Raw genomic sequence first — 18,826 nt, 5'->3', positions numbered from 1 at the left:
TCTGACACTGTCTGTCAGTGATCTCTCCCTTCACTCACTCTCTGAATCTTGATGCTCTCAGTTCTCTGACACTCTGGGTCCTGACGCTCTCAGTTCTCTGACACTGTCTGTCAGTGATCTCTGCCTTCGCTCACTCTCTGAATCTTGATGCTCTCAGTTCTCTGACACTCTGGGTCCTGACGCTCTCAGTTCTCTGACACTGTCTGTCAGTGATCTCTGCCTTCGCTCACTCTCTGAATGTGTTCCTCCACCTCCCAGTAATGCGATGCGAAATCTCCATTCATTTCCACCTCATTAAATCTCTTTAGAAACTTTCTCTCCTCCCCAATTTCCACATGTATTTAGCTCCCATCTCCCTCCCTGTGTTCCCCTCCAATCGCTGCTATTTCTGCACATAAAATATTCCTTTTATTCATTTCAACATGAGAGTAGAGAATGGAGCTTTTGGGTGGAAAGAAATGGGCAATAATCTGTTAGATTAGAGAATTGCTGCTCCCCAGATGCCGGGATCTCTATCTGATCTGGGAGAAGCCAATAACAGTGATCCAGTCTGAGGAAGAGCTGCCAGAGCCAAAACCAGCACCCACTTTCTGCCACGGTAAGACAGCACTATGCTACCGTAATACTATACTGCACTATGCTACCATATTACTATACTGCACTATGCTACCATATTACTATACTGCACTATGCTACCGTAATACTATACTGCACTATGCTACCATATTACTATACTGCACTATGCTACCATATTACTATACTGCACTATGCTACCATATTACTATACTGCACTATGCTACCATATTACTATACTGCACTATGCTACCATATTACTATACTGCACTATGCTACCATATTACTATACTGCACTATGCTACCGTATTACTATACTGCACTATGCTACCGTATTACTATACTGCACTATGCTACCATATTACTATACTGCACTATGCTACCATTTTACTATACTGCACTATGCTACCGTAATACTATACTGCACTATGCTACCATATTACTATACTGCACTATGCTACCGTATTACTATACTGCACTATGCTACCGTATTACTATACTGCACTATGCTACCATATTACTATACTGCACTATGCTACCATATTACTATACTGCACTATGCTACCATATTACTATACTGCACTATGCTACCATATTACTATACTGCACTATGCTACCATATTACTATACTGCACTATGCTACCGTATTACTATACTGCACTATGCTACCGTATTACTATACTGCACTATGCTACCGTATTACTATACTGCACTATGCTACCGTATTACTATACTGCACTATGCTACCGTATTACTATACTGCACTATGCTACCGTATTACTATACTGCACTATGCTACCGTATTACTATACTGCACTATGCTACCGTATTACTATACTGCACTATGCTACCGTATTACTATACTGCACTATGCTACCGTATTACTATACTGCACTATGCTACCGTATTACTATACTGCACTATGCTACCGTATTACTATACTGCACTATGCTACCGTATTACTATACTGCACTATGCTACCGTATTATTATACTGCACTATGCTACCGTATTACTATACTGCACTATGCTACCGTATTACTATACTGCACTATGCTACCGTATTACTATACTGCACTATGCTACCGTATTACTATACTGCACTATGCTACCGTATTACTATACTGCACTATGCTAACGTATTACTATACTGCACTATGCTACCGTATTACTATACTGCACTATGCTACCGTATTACTATACTGCACTATGCTACCGTATTACTATACTGCACTATGCTACCGTATTACTATACTGCACTATGCTACCATATTACTATACTGCACTATGCTACCGTATTACTATACTGCACTATGCTACCGTATTACTATACTGCACTATGCTACCATATTACTATACTGCACTATGCTACCATATTACTATACTGCACTATGCTACCGTATTACTATACTGCACTATGCTACCATATTACTATACTGCACTATGCTACCGTATTACTATACTGCACTATGCTACCATATTACTATACTGCACTATGCTACCATATTACTATACTGCACTATGCTACCATATCACTATACTGCACTATGCTACCGTATCACTATACTGCACTATGCTACCGTATTACTATACTACACTATGCTAACATATTACTATACTACACCACACTGCACTATGCTACCGTATTACTATACTGCACTATGCTACCATATTACTATACTGCACTATGCTACCATATTACTATACTGCACTATGCTACCATATTACTATACTACATTATGCTACCATATTACTATACTGCACTATGCTACCATATTACTATACTACATTATGCTACCATATTACTATACTGCACTATGCTACCAAATTACTATACTACATTATGCTACCATATTACTATACTGCACTATGCTACCATATTACTATACTACATTATGCTACCATATTACTATACTGCACTATGCTACCATATTACTATACTACATTATGCTACCATATTACTATACTTCACTATGCTACCATATTACTATACTACATTATGCTACCATATTACTATACTGCACTATGCTACCAAATTACTATACTACATTATGCTACCATATTACTATACTGCACTATGCTACCATATTACTATACTACATTATGCTACCATATTACTATACTGCACTATGCTACCGTATTACTATACTACATTATGCTACCGTATTACTATACTGCACTATGCTACCATATTACTATACTGCACTATGCTACCATATTACTATACTGCACTATGCTACCATATTACTATACTACATTATGCTACCATATTACTATACTGCACTATGCTACCATATTACTATACTACATTATGCTACCATATTACTATACTGCACTATGCTACCATTGTACTATACTACATTATGCTACCATAGTACTATACTGCACTATGCTACCGTATTACTATACTACATTATGCCACCGTATTACTATACTGCACTATGCTACCGTATTACTATACTGCACTATGCTACCATATTACTATACTGCACTATGCTACCATATTACTATACTGCACTATGCTACCATATTACTATACTGCACTATGCTACCATATTACTATACTGCACTATGCTACCATATTACTATACTGCACTATGCTACCTTATTACTATACTGCACTATGCTACCATATTACTATACTACACCATACTGCACTATGCTACCATATTACTATACTGCACTATGCTACCGTATTACTATACTACACTATGCTACCGTATTACTATACTGCACTATGCTACCATATTACTATACTACACTATGCTACCGTATTACTATACTACACTATGCTACCGTATTACTATACTGCACTATGCTACCATATTACTATACTGCACTATGCTACCGTATTACTATACTGCACTATGCAACCATATTACTATACTGCACTATGCTACCGTATTACTATACTACACCATACTGCACTATGCTACCATATTACTATACTACACTATGCTACCATATTACTATACTACACCATACTGCACTATGCTACCATATTACTATATTACACTATACTGCACTATGCTACCATATTACTATACTGCACTATGCTACCATATTACTATACTGCACTATGCTACCATATTACTATACTGCACTATGCTACCGTATTACTATACTGCACTATGCTACCATATTACTATACTGCACTATGCTACCATATTATTATACTGCACTATGCTACCATATTACTATACTGCACTATGCTACCATATTACTATACTGCACTATCCTACCGTAGTACTATACTGCACTATGCTACCGTATTACTATACTGCACTATGCTACCGTATTACTATACTGCACTATGCTACCGTATTATTATACTGCACTATGCTACCGTATTACCATACTGCACTATGCTACCGTATTACCATACTGCACTATGCTACCGTATTACCATACTGCACTATGCTACCGTATTACCATACTGCACTATGCTACCGTATTACCATACTGCACTATGCTACCGTATTACCATACTGCACTATGCTACCGTATTACCATACTGCACTATGCTACCGTATTACCATACTGCACTATGCTACCGTATTACCATACTGCACTATGCTACCGTATTACTATACTGCACTATGCTACCGTATTACTATACTACACTATGCTACCGTATTACTATACTGCACTATGCTACCATATTACTATACTGCACTATGCTACCATATTACTATACTGCACTATGCTACCATATTACTATTCTATACCATACTGCTACACCATACTGCACTATACTACTATATTACTATACTATACCTTACTTCTACACCATACTGTACTATACTACTATATTACTATACTATACCATACTGCTACACCATACTGCACTATACTACTATATTACTATTCTATACCATACTACTACACCATACTGCACTATACTACTCTATTACTATACTATACCATACTACTACACCATACTGCACTATACTACTACATTACTATACTATACCTTACTGCTACACCATACTACTATATTACTATTCTATACCAATCTGCACTATACTACTATATTACTATACTATACCATACTGCTACACCATACTGCACTATACTACTATATTACTATTCTATACCATACTGCTACACCATACTGCACTATACTACTATATTACTATACTATACCTTACTACTACACCATACTGCACTATACTACTACATTACTATACTATACCATACTGCTACACCATACTGCACTATACTACTATATTACTATACTGTACCATACTGCACTATACTACTATATTACTATACTATACCATACTGCTACACCATACTGCACTATTCTACTATATTACTATACTATACCATACTGCACTATACTACTATATTACTATACTATACCATACTGCACTATACTACTATATTACTATTCTATACCATACTGCTACACCATGCTGCACTATACTACTATATTACTATTCTATACCATACTGCTACACCATACTGCACTATACTACTATATTACTATTCTATACCATACTGCTACACCATACTGCACTATACTACTATATTACTATTCTATACCATACTGCTGCACCATACTGCACTATACTACTATATTACTATACTATACCATACTGCACTATACTACTATATTACTATTCTATACCATACTGCTGCACCATACTGCACTATACTACTATATTACTATACTATACCATACTGCACTATACTACTATATTACTATACTATACCATACTGCTACACCATACTGCTCTATACTACTATATTACTATTCTATACCATACTGCTACACCATACTGCACTATACTACTATATTACTATTCTATACCATACTGCTACACCATACTGCACTATACTACTATATTACTATTCTATACCATACTGCTGCACCATACTGCACTATACTACTATATTACTATACTATACCATACTGCACTATACTACTATATTACTATTCTATACCATACTGCTACACCATACTGCACTATACTACTATATTACTATACTATACCATACTGCTACACCATACTGCACTATACTACTATATTACTATTCTATACCATACTGCTGCACCATACTGCACTATTCTACTATATTACTATACTATACCATACTGCACTATACTACTATATTACTATTCTATACCATACTGCTACACCATACTGCACTATACTACTATATTACTATACTATACCATACTGTTACACCATACTGCACTATACTACTATATTACTATACTATACCATACTGCACTATACTACTATATTACTATTCTATACCATACTCCTACACCATACTGCACTATACTACTATATTACTATACTATACCATACTCCTTCACCATACTGCACTATACTTCTATATTACTATACTATACCATACTGCTACACCATACTGCACTATACTACTATATTACTATTCTGTACCATACTGCTGCACCATACTGCACTATACTACTATATTACTATTCTATACCATACTGCTACACCATACTGCACTATACTACTATATTACTATTCTATACCATACTGCTACACCATACTGCACTATACTACTATATTACTATACTATAACATACTACTACACCATACTACTATATTACTATACTATACCATACTGCACTATATTACTATTCTATACCATACTGCTACACCATAATGCTCTATACTACTACATTACTATACTATACCATACTGCTACACCATACTGCACTATTCTACTATATTACTATTCTATACCATACTGCTACACCATACTGCACTATACTACTATATTACTATACTATACCATACTGATACACCATACTGCACTATACTACTACATTACTATACTATACCATACTGCTACACCATACTGCACTATACTACTATATTACTATACTATACCATACTGCTACACCATACTGCACTATACTACTACATTACTATACTATACCATACTGCTACACCATACTGCACTATACTACTATATTACTATTCTATACCATACTGCTACACCATACTGCACTATACTACTATATTACTATACTATAATATACTACTACACCATACTGCACTATACTACTATATTACTATACTATACCATACTGCACTATATTACTATATTACTATACTATACCATACTGCTACACCATACTGCACTATACTACTATATTGCTATACTATACCATACTGCACTATACTACTATATTACTATACTATACCATACTGCTGCACCATACTGCACTATACTACTATATTACTATACTATACCATACTGCTACACCATACTGCACTATACTACTATATTACTATACTATACCATACTGCTACACCATACTGCACTATACTACTATATTACTATACTATACCATACTGCTGCACCATACTGCACTATACTACTATATTACTATACTATACCATACTGCTACACCATACTGCACTATACTACTATATTACTATTCTATACCATACTGCTGCACCATCATGCACTATACTACTATATTACTATACTATACCATACTGCACTATACTACTATATTACTATTCTATACCATACTGCACTATACTACTATATTACTATACTATACCATACTGCGCTATACTACTATATTATTATACTATACCACACTGCTACACCATACTGCACTATACTACTATATTACTATTCTATACCATACTGCTACACCATACTGCACTATACTACTATATTACTATTCTATACCATACTGCTACACCATACTGCACTATACTACTATATTACTATACTATACCATACTGCACTATACTACTATATTACTATACTATACCATACTGCTACACCATACTGCACTATACTACTATATTACTATTCTATACCATACTGCTACACCATACTGCACTATACTACTATATTACTATACTATACCATACTGTTACACCATACTGCACTATACTACTATATTACTATACTATACCATACTGTTACACCATACTGCACTATACTACTATATTACTATACTATACCATACTGCTGCACCATACTGCACTATACTACTATATTACTATTCTATACCATACTGCTGCACCATACTGCACTATACTACTATATTACTATACTATACCATACTGCACTATACTACTATATTACTATTCTATACCATACTGCTGCACCATACTGCACTATACTACTATATTACTATTCTATACCATACTGCTGCACCATACTGCACTATATTACTATTCTATATCATACTGCTACACCATACTGCACTATACTACTATATTACTATTCTATACCATACTGCACTATACTACTATATTACTATACTATACCATACTACTACACCATACTGCACTATACTTCTATATTACTATACTATACCATACTGCTACACCATACTGCACTATATTACTATTCTATACCATACTGCACTATATTACTATACTATACCATACTGCTACACCATACTGCACTATACTACTATATTACTATACTATACCATACTACTACACCATACTGCACTATACTACTATATTACTATTCTATACCATACTGCACTATACTACTATATTACTATTTTATACCATACTGCACTAGACTACTATATTACTATTCTATACCATACTGCACTATACTACTATATTACTATACTATACCATACTACTACACAATACTGCACTATACTACTATATTACTATTCTATACCATACTGCACTATACTACTATATTACTATACTATACCATACTGCTACACCATACTGCACTATACTATTATATTACTATACTATACCATACTGCACTAGACTACTATATTACTATTCTATACCATACTGCACTAGACTACTATATTACTATTCTATACCATACTGCACTATACTACTATATTACTATACTATACCATACTGCACTATACTACTATATTACTATACTACACCATACTGCACTATACTACTATATTACTATACTGCACCATACTGCACTATACTACTATATTACTATACTGCACCATACTGCACTATACTACTATATTACTATACTGCACCATACTGCACTATACTACTATATTACTATTCTATACCATACTGCACTATACTACTATATTACTATACTATACCATACTGCACTATACTACTATATTACTATACTACACCATACTGCACTATACTACTATATTACTATACTGCACCATACTGCACTATACTACTATATTACTATACTGCACCATACTGCACTATACTACTATATTACTATACTATACCATACTGCACTATACTACTATATTACTATACTGCACCATACTGCACTATACTACTATATTACTATACTATACCATACTACTACACCATACTGCACTATTCTACTATATTACTATTCTATACCATACTGCTACACCATACTGCACTATACTACTATATTACTATACTATACCATACTGCTACACCATACTGCACTATACTACTATATTACTATACTATACCATACTACTACACCATACTGCACTATACTACTATATTACTATTCTATACCATACTGCACTATACTACTATATTACTATACTATACCATACTGCTACACCATACTGCACTATACTACTATATTACTATTCTATACCATACTGCACTATACTACTATATTACTATTCTATACCATACTGCACTATACTACTATATTACTATACTATACCATACTGCTACACCATACTGCACTATACTACTATACTATACCATACTACTACACCATACTGCACTATACTACTATATTACTATTCTATACCATACTGCACTAGACTACTATATTACTATACTATATCATACTGCACTATGCTACTATATTACTATACTATACCATACTGCTACACAATACTGCACTATACTACTATATTACTATACTACACCATACTGCACTATACTACTATATTATTATACTATACCATACTGCTGCACCATACTGCACTATACTACTATATTACTATTCTATACCATACTGCTACACCATACTGCACTATACTACTACATTACTATACTATACCATACTGCACTATACTACTATATTACTATACTATACCATACTGCTGCACCATACTGCACTATACTACTATATTACTATACTATACCATACTGCTGCACCATACTGCACTATACTACTATATTACTATTCTATACCATACTGCTACACCATACTGCACTATACTACTATATTACTATACTATACCATACTGCACTATACTACTATATTACTATACTATACCATACTGCTGCACCATACTGCACTATACTACTATATTACTATACTATACCATACTGCACTATACTACTATATTACTATACTATACCATACTGCAACACCATACTGCACTATACTACTATATTACTATACTATACCATACTGCACTATACTACTATATTACTATATTACTATACCATACCATACTGCACTATACTACTATATTACTATACTATACCATACTGCTGCACCATACTGCACTATACTACTATATTACTATACTATACCATACTGCTACACCATACTGCACTATACTACTATATTACTATACTATACCATACTGCAACACCATACTGCACTATACTACTATATTACTATACTATACCATACTGCACTATACTACTATATTACTATATTACTATACCATACCATACTGCACTATACTACTATATTACTATACTATACCATACTGCTACACCATACTGCACTATACTACTATATTACTATACTATACCATACTGCTACACCATACTGCACTATACTACTATATTACTATTCTATACCATACTGCTACACCATACTGCACTATACTACTATATTACTATACTATACCATACTACTACACCATACTGCACTATACTACTATATTACTATTCTATACCATACTGCTACACCATACTGCACTATACTACTATATTACTATTCTATACCATACTGCACTAGACTACTATATTACTATACTATACCATACTGCTGCACCATACTGCACTATTCTACTATATTACTATACTATACCATCATGCACTATACTACTATATTACTATACTATACCATACTGCACTATACTACTATATTACTATTCTATACCATACTGCACTATACTACTATATTACTATACTATACCATACTGCACTATACTACTATATTATTATACTATACCATACTGCTACACCATACTGCACTATACTACTATATTACTATTCTATACCATACTGCTACACCATACTGCACTATACTACTATATTACTATTCTATACCATACTGCTACACCATACTGCACTATACTACTATATTACTATTCTATACCATACTGCACTATACTACTATATTACTATACTATACCACACTGCTACACCATACTGCACTATACTACTATATTACTATACTATACCATACTGCACTATACTACTATATTACTATACTATACCATACTGCTACACCATACTGCACTATACTACTATATTACTATTCTATACCATACTGCTACACCATACTGCACTATACTACTATATTACTATACTATACCATACTGTTACACCATACTGCACTATACTACTATATTACTATACTATACCAAACTGCTGCACCATACTGCACTATACTACTATATTACTATACTATACCATACTGCACTATACTACTATATTACTATTCTATACCATACTGCTGCACCATACTGCACTATATTACTATTCTATACCATACTGCTACACCATACTGCACTATACTACTATATTACTATACTATACCATACTGCTACACCATACTGCACTATACTACTACATTACTATACTATACCATACTGCTACACCATACTGCACTATACTGTTATTACTATACTATACCATACTGCACTATACTACTATATTACTATACTATACCATACTTCTACACCATACTGCACTATACTACTATATTACTATTCTATACCATACTGCACTATACTACTATATTACTATATTACTATACTATACCATACTGCACTATACTACTATATTACTATACTATACCATACTGCTGCACCATACTGCACTATACTACTATATTACTATACTATACCATACTACTACACCATACTGCACTATTCTACTATATTACTATTCTATACCATACTGCTACACCATACTGCACTATACTACTATATTACTATACTATACCATACTGCACTATACTACTATATTACTATACTATACCATACTGCACTATACTACTATATTACTATACTATACCATACTGCTACACTATACTGCACTATACTACTATATTACTATTCTATACCATACTGCTGCACCATACTGCACTATACTACTATATTACTATTCTATACCATACTGCTGCACCATACTGCACTATACTACTATATTACTATACTATACCATACTGCTACACCATACTGCACTATACTACTATATTACTATTCTATACCATACTGCTGCACCATACTGCACTATACTACTATATTACTATACTATACCATACTGCTACACCATACTGCACTATACTACTACATTACTATACTGTACCATACTGCTACACCATACTGCACTATACTACTATATTACTATACTATACCATACTGCACTATACTACTATATTACTATACTATACCATACTGCTACACCATACTGCACTATACTACTATATTACTATACTATACCATACTGCTACACCATACTGCACATTACTACTATATTACTATACTATACCATACTGCACTATACTACTATATTACTATACTATACCATACTGCTGCACCATACTGCACTATACTACTATATTACTATTCTATACCATACTGCACTATACTACTACATTACTATACTATACCATACTGCTACACCATACTGCACTATACTACTATACTATACCATACTGCTACACTATACTGCACTATACTACTATATTACTATACTATACCATACTGCTACACCATACTGCACATTACTACTATATTACTATACTATACCATACTGCTGCACCATACTGCACTATACTACTATATTATTATACTATACCATACTGCTGCACCATACTGCACTATACTACTATATTACTATTCTATACCATACTGCACTATACTACTATATTACTATTCTATACCATACTGCTACACCATACTGCACTATACTACTATATTACTATACTATACCATACTGCTACACCATACTGCACTATACTACTATATTATTATTCTATACCATACTGCTACACCATACTGCACTATACTACTATATTACTATACTATACCATACTGCTACACCATACTGCACTATACTACTATATTACTATTCTATACCATACTGCTACACCATACTGCACTATACTACTACATTACTATACTATACCATACTGCTACACCATACTGCACTATACTACTATATTACTATACTATACCATACTGCTACACCATACTGCACTATACTACTATATTACTATACTATACCATACTGCTGCACCATACTGCACTATACTACTATATTACTATACTATACCATACTGCACTATACTACTATATTACTATACTATACCATACTGCTACACCATACTGCACTATACTACTATATTACTATACTATACCATACTGCTGCACCATACTGCACTATACTACTATATTACTATACTATACCATACTACTACACCATACTGCACTATTCTACTATATTACTATTCTATACCATACTGCTACACCATACTGCACTATTCTACTATATTACTATTCTATACCATACTGCTACACCATACTGCACTATACTACTATATTACTATACTATACCATACTACTACACCATACTGCACTATTCTACTACATTACTATTCTATACCATACTGCTACACCATACTGCACTATTCTACTATATTACTATTCTATACCATACTGCACTATACTACTATATTACTATACTATACCATACTACTACACCATACTGCACTATACTACTATATTACTATTCTATACCATACTGCTACACCATACTGCACTATACTACTATATTACTATACTATACCATACTGCACTATACTACTATATTACTATTCTATACCATACTGCACTATACTACTATATTACTATACTACACCATACTGCTGCACCATACTGCACTATACTACTATATTACTATACTATACCATACTACTACACCATACTGCACTATTCTACTATATTACTATTCTATACCATACTGCTACACCATACTGCACTATACTACTATATTACTATTCTATACCATACTGCACTAGACTACTATATTACTATACTATACCATACTGCTGCACCATACTGCACTATTCTACTATATTACTATACTATACCATACTGCTGCACCATACTGCACTATACTACTGTATTACTATACTATACCATACTGCTACACCATACTGCACTATACTACTATATTACTATACTATACCATACTGCACTATACTACTATATTATTATACTATACCATACTGCTACACCATACTGCACTATTCTACTATATTACTATACTATACCACACTACTACACCATACTGCACTATACTACTATATTACTATACTATACCATACTGCACTATACTACTATATTACTATACTATACCATACTACTACACCATACTGCACTATACTACTATATTACTATTCTATACCATACTGCTGCACCATACTGCACTATACTACTATATTACTATTCTATACCATACTGCTACACCATACTGCACTATAGTAATATATTACTATTCTATACCATACTGCACTAGACTACTATATTACTATACTATACCATACTGCTGCACCATACTGCACTATACTACTATATTACTATACTATACCATACTGCTGCACCATACTGCACTATACTACTATATTACTATTCTATACCATTTTGCTGCACCATAGTGCACTATACTACTATACTATACCATACTGCACTATACAACTACATTACAATACTATACCATACTGCTACACCATACTGCACTATACAGTACTACTATATTACTATACTATACCATACTGCACTATACTACTATATTACTATACTATGGCCAAAAGTTATGAGAATGACACAAGTATCGGTTTTCAGAAAGTTTGAAGTTTGCTGCTTCAGTGTTATTAGATCTATTTGTCAGATGTTACTATGGTATACTGAAATAACATTACAGCATTACATAAGTGTCAGATGTTACTATGGTATACTGAGGTAACATTACAGCATTACATAAGTGTCAGATGTTTCTATGGTATACTGAGGTAACATTACAGCATTACATAAGTGTCAGATGTTACTATGGTATACTGAAGTAACATTACAGCATTACATAAGTGTGAGATGTTACTATGGTTTATTGAGGTAACATTACTGCATTACATAAGTGTCAGATGTTACTATGGTATACTGAAGTAACATTACAGCATTACATAAGTGTCAGATGTTACTATGGTATACTGAGGTAACACTACAGCATTACATAAGTGTCAGATGTTACTATGGTATACTGAGGTAACATTACAGCATTACACAAGTGTCAGATGTTACTATGGTATACTGAGGTAATATTACAGCATTACATAAGTGTCACATGTTACTATGGTATACTGAAGTAACATTACAGCATTACATAAGTGTCAGATGTTACTATGGTATACTGAGGTAACATTACAGCATTACATAAGCGTCAGATGTTACTATGGTATACTGAAGTAACATTAGATCATTACATAAGTGTCAGATGTTACTATGGTATACTGAGGTAGCATTACATAAGTGTCAGATGTTACTATGGTATACTGAGGTAACATTACAGCATGACATAAGTGTCAGATGTTACTATGGTATACTGAGGTAACATTACATAAGTGTCAGATGTTACTATGGTATACTGAGGTAGCATTACATAGGTGTCAGATGTTACTATGCTATACTGAAGTAACATTACAGCATTACATAAGTGACAGATGTTACTATGGTATACCGAGGTAATATTACAGCATGACATAAGTGTCAGATGTTACTATGGTATACTGAGGTAACATTACAGCATGACATAAGTATCAGATGTTACTATGGTATACTGAAGTAACATTACAGCATTACATAAGTGTCAGATGTTACTATGGTATACTGAGATAACATTACAGCATTACATAAGTGTCAGATGTTACTATGGTATACTGAGGTAACATTACAGCATTACATAAGTGTCAGATGTTACTATGGTATACTGAGGTAACATTACAGCATGACATAAGTGTCAGATGTTACTGTGGTATACTGAGTTAACATTACAGCATTACACAAGTGTCAGATGTTACTATGGTATACTGAGGTAACATTACAGCATTACATAAGGGTCAGATGTTTCTATGGTATACTGAGGTAACATTACAGCATTAAATAAGTGTCAGATGTTATTATGGTACACAGCATGACATAAGTGTCAGATGTTACTATGGTATACTGAGGTAACATTACAGCATGACATAAGTGTCAGATGTTACTATGGTATACTGAGGTAACATTACAGCATTACACAAATGTCAGATGTTACTATGGTATACTGAGGTAACATTACAGCATAACATAAGTGTCAGATGTTTCTATGGTATACTGAGTTAACATTACAGCATTACATAAGTGTCAGATGTTACTATGGTATACTGATGTAACATTACAGCATTACATAAGTGTCAGATGTTACTATGGTTTATTGAGGTAACATTACAGCATTACATAAGTGTCAGATGTTACTATGGTATACTGAAGTAACATTACAGCATTACATAAGTGTCAGATGTTACTATGGTATACTGAGGTAACACTACAGCATTACATAAGTGTCAGATGTTACTATGGTATACTGTGGTAACATTACAGCATTACACAAGTGTCAGATGTTACTATGGTATACTGAGGTAACATTACAGCATTACATAAGTGTCAGATGTTTCTATGGTATACTGAGGTAACATTACAGCATTACACAAGTGGCAGATGTTACTATGGTATACTGAAGTAACATTTCAACATTACATAAGTGTCAGATGTTACTATGGTATATTGAGGTAACATTACAGCATTACATAAGTGTCAGATGTTACTATGGTATACTGAAGTAACATTACAGCATTACATAAGTGTCAGATGTTACTATGGTATACTGAGGTAACATTACAGCATTACATAAGTGTCAGATGCTACTATGGTATACTGAGGTAACGTTACAGCATTACATAAGTGTCAGATGTTACTATGGTATACTGAGGTAACATTACAACATTACATAAGTGTCAGATTTTACTATGGTATACTGAGGTAACATTACAGCATTACATAAGTGTCAGATGTTACTATGGTATACTGAGGTAACATTATAGCATTACATAAGTGTCAGATGTTACTATGGTATACTGAGGTAACATTACAGCATTACATAAGTGTCAGATGTTACTATGGTATACTGAGGTAACATTACAGCATTACATAAGTGTGAGATGTTACTATGATATACTGAGGTAACATTATTGCATTACATAAGTGTCAGATGTTACTATGGTATACTGAGGTAACATTGCAGCATTACATAAGTGTCAGATGTTACTATGGTATACTGAGGTAACATTACAGCATTACATAAGTGTCAGATGCTACTATGGTATACTGAGGTAACATTACATAAGTGTCAGATGTTACTATGGTATACCGAGGTAACATTACAGCATTACATAAGTGTCACATGTTACTATGGTATACTGAGGTAACATTACAGCATTACATAAGTGTCAGATGTTACTATGGTATACTGAGGTAACATTACAGCATTACATAAGTGTCAGATGTTACTATGGTATACTGAGGTAACATTACAGCATTACACAAGTGGCAGATGTTACTATGGTATACTGAGGTAACATTACAGCATTACATAAGTGTCAGATGTTACTATGGTATACTGAGGTAACATTACAGCATTACATAAGTGTCAGATGCTTTTATTGACTATTACATTAAGTTTATGCAGAGTGAATATTTGCAGTGTTGCCCCTTCTATTTCAAGACCCCTGCAATTGGCCCTGGCAGCTGTCACTCACCTTCTGGGCCACATACTGACTGATGGCCGCCCATTCTTGCCTAATCTATGCTTGGAGTTTGTCAGAATTTGTGGGGTTTTGTTTGTCCACCCGCCGCTTGAGGATTGACCACAAGAAGGTCTAGGGAGTTTCCTGGCCATGGACCCAAAATGTTGATGTTTTGTTCCCCGAGCCCCTAAGTTATCACTTCTGCCTCATGGCAAGGTGCTCCATCATGCTGGAAAAGGCGTTGTACCTCACCAAACTGTTCTTGGATGGTTGGGTGTAGTTGCTCTTGGAGGATGTTTTGGTCCCATTCTTTATTCATGGCTGTGTTCTTAGGCAAAATTGTGAGTGATCCCACTCCCTTGGCTGAGAAGCAACGCTACACATGAATGGTCTTAGGATGCATTAGTGTTGGCATGACACTGTGGAAGCTATGGAGCTGCCTGAGCGGAGAAGAGGTCCAGGGGAGGTCAGTCAATGAAGGGCGAGAAGGGTGGCCACAGCCACCAAAGGGACCGACCCAGTGGGCATTGGCCTTGTGGCCCTATCCGCCTCTGGATTTAACATTAGCGTTAGGGTTGAAGTTAGCGTTAGGCTTACAGTTAGAATTAACATTAGAAATAGGGATAGAGTTAGGTTTAGCTTTCTCATTAGTGTTAGGATTAAAATTAGTCTTAGAGTTAGCATTAGGAATAGGGTTAGTATTAGCTATATCATTTGTGTTAGAATTAGGATTACAGCTAGCGTTCGGATACGTATAGCCATACTGCTCTATATGGCTATACCGTAATGCACTATAATACTATAATTCACCATACTGCTCTATATGGCTATACCGTAATGCACTATAATACTATAATTCACCATACTGCTCTATATGGCTATACCGTAATGCACTATAATACTATACTTCACCATACTGCTCTATATGGCTATACCGTAATGCACTATAATACTATACTTCACCATACTGCTCTATATGGCTATACCGTAATGCACTATAATACTATACTTCACCATACTGCTCTATATGGCTATACCGTAATGCACTATAATACTATACTTCACCATACTCCTCTATATGGCTATACCGTACTGCACTATAATACCATACATCACCATACTGCTCTATATGGCTATACCGTAATGCACTATAATACTATACTTCACCATACTGCTCTATATGGCTATACCGTAATGCACTATAATACTATACTTCACCATACTGCTCTATATGGCTATACCGTAAT

At 34.1% G+C, this 18,826-nt stretch overlaps 1 protein-coding gene across 1 annotated transcript in view; it reads left to right on the top strand.

Moving 5' to 3' along the window:
- Positions 1-411: 411 nt before the first annotated feature.
- KCNJ10 (potassium inwardly rectifying channel subfamily J member 10) overlaps positions 412-18,826 on the top strand; it is a 155,536-nt gene continuing 137,121 nt past the window's right edge. Inside the window, exon 1 of the mRNA XM_088448857.1 lies at positions 412-598. The gene's annotated coding sequence lies outside the window, so the exon portion shown is untranslated. The remainder of the gene's footprint in view (positions 599-18,826) is intronic.

The sequence above is a fragment of the Taudactylus pleione genome, unplaced genomic scaffold (assembly GCF_031769625.1).
Source record: "Taudactylus pleione unplaced genomic scaffold, aTauple2 ptg000469l, whole genome shotgun sequence".
NCBI classification, from domain to species: Eukaryota; Metazoa; Chordata; class Amphibia; order Anura; family Myobatrachidae; genus Taudactylus; species Taudactylus pleione.
Note: the sequence above shows the minus strand (reverse complement) of the source record. Positions and strands in the feature narration are given on the sequence as shown.